This window comes from Suncus etruscus, chromosome 19 (assembly GCF_024139225.1).
Source record: "Suncus etruscus isolate mSunEtr1 chromosome 19, mSunEtr1.pri.cur, whole genome shotgun sequence".
Lineage (NCBI taxonomy): Eukaryota > Metazoa > Chordata > Mammalia > Eulipotyphla > Soricidae > Suncus > Suncus etruscus.
In genome coordinates this window covers 23,753,605-23,755,827 of record NC_064866.1, presented here as the reverse complement: position 1 = coordinate 23,755,827, position 2,223 = coordinate 23,753,605, and the positions used below count along the sequence as shown (strand labels likewise).

Here is a 2,223-nt window from a genome sequence, read left to right as displayed (position 1 = left end):
TTCACAATCAATTTTAAAGTGTTGTTATTTCCTAAAGGATTTTATTCTCGAGTATATTTTTTATTTTATATTGCTTAACTCATTTTTATTGTTCAAAGATATTTTATGACATGCTTTGTTTTTATTATGTTAATCCATCGCTTAATATGTGGGAGCATGATTCTTAATGTCTATTTTGACTTTTTTATTGTTGATAATTCTTACTTGTGTACCTAATTTTAATGTTGTTTCCTAAACTCTTATTTTTATGTTTTTCTTTCTTCTGCTATATATATTTTTATTTTTATTTTTTTGGGGGGTGGGTGGTGGTGTGGTGTGGTGGGTGGTCTTCTGTTATATATTAATTATATTAATAGTTTAAAATCTACATATTATCTATATATTTTAAAGTTAATAACATATCTTTTTTAATTTTTTATTGTGACTGATGTGCATTACACAGAATTATTTTTTTTGTCCCCCAATTCACAATACAGACCAAGCAAAGGGCCTGGGTTAAGGTGTATATATGGGTGTATTTACTGTACCTCCTCTTTCTATACAGTAAGTGTAAAGAACACAGTCTGTGGTAAGAATTGGGAGGCCTTATCTTTTCTTTTTATTTATATATATATATACATATATATATACACACAAAAAATCCTTCAAAAATTGCACCCAGCCCCACCCAAAATTGCACAAAAAATTGCACCCAGCCCAAAAAAGAATTACCAAATAATATTGACAAGAGTGAAAAAGAAAGAAAAAGTGGAAGAAATAAGAGAAGGAAAATAATATCAAGAACAAACAAAGCAAAGCAAAACACTCCATGACATTTGGAACTAAAGGTATCTTTAAAGAGGAAACAGTACTCTCCAAACAAGTGAAAGCACAAATGAATAGATGAGACTATATTAAGCTGAGAAGCTTCTGCACCTCAAAGGAAATAGTGCCCAGAATACAAGAGCCACCCACTGAGTGGGAGAAACTATTCACCAAATACCCATCAGATAAGGGGTTAATATCCAAAATATACAAAGCACTGGCAGAATTTTACAAGAAAAAAGTCTAACCCCATCAAAATTGGGGAGAAGAAATGAACAGACACTTTGACAAAAAAGAAGTACAAATGGCTAAAAGGCACATGAAAAAATGTTCCACATCACTAATCATCAGGGAGATGCAAATCGAAACAGCTGTGAGGTACCATATCTCACCACAGAGATTGGCACACATCGGAAAGAATGAGAACACGCAGTCCTGGTGGGGATGTGGAGAAAAATGAACTCATTCACTGCTGGTGGGAATACCATCTGGTCCAACCTTTGTGGAAAGCAATATGGAGATTTCTTCAAAAGCTGGAAGTTGAGCTCCCATGCGATCCAGCTATACCACTCCTAGGGATATATCCTAGGAACACAAAAATACAATACAAAAATATCTTTCTCACAACTACATTCATTGCAGCATTGTTTACAATAGCCAGACTCTGGAAACAGCCTAGATGCCCCTCAATAGATGAATGGTTAAAGAAACTATGGTACATATACACAATGGAATATTATGCAGCCATCAGAAGAGATGAGGTCATGAAATTTTCCTATACATGGATGTATATGGAATCTATTATGCTGAGTGAAATAAGTCAGAGGGAAGAAATAAACACAGAATGGTCTCACTTATCTATGGATTTTGAGAAAAATGAAAAAAAAAACATTTGTGTAATGATTTTCAGAGACAAAATAGAGGAGGACTGGAGGGTCCAGCTCCTGATATGAAGCTCACCAGAGGGATCGTTTAGTGCAGTCACAGAAATAATTACACTGAGAACTATCATAACAAAATGTGACTGAATGAGGGAAGTAGAAGCCTGTCCAGAGTACAGGCCTGTGTGGGTGGGGAGGAAGGACACTTGAGATATTGATCATGGGAATTTTGCACTAGTGAAGAATTACACAGAATTATTTAAGGTACATAATGACAATGAATGGAGGGCATTCCCATCACCAATGTTGTCCTCCCTCCACTCCTGTTCCCAGCAAGTCTCCCATAGCCCTCTCGTTTACGCCCCAGAATACTAGTCTAACTGGTCTCCACTTTACAGCTTGTTGTAGATTGGTATCTATTCTGTTGTCATTGACTTTAGCTTTGGTGTTCAAGACCGATCATTTGTTATTTTCACTATATGTTCATATGATTGGTCCTGGTATCACCGTTTCCCCCCCCCCCCCCTCAATTTATGAG

At 35.9% G+C, this 2,223-nt stretch overlaps 1 non-coding gene across 1 annotated transcript; it reads right to left on the bottom strand.

Annotated features, from left to right (window-relative positions):
• Window positions 1–451: 451 nt before the first annotated feature.
• Window positions 452–585, bottom strand: LOC125997780 (small nucleolar RNA SNORA51). Its single transcript, XR_007491799.1, has one exon. It is a non-coding gene; the product is annotated as a small nucleolar RNA SNORA51 (small nucleolar RNA).
• Between the last annotated feature and the right edge of the window lie 1,638 nt (window positions 586–2,223).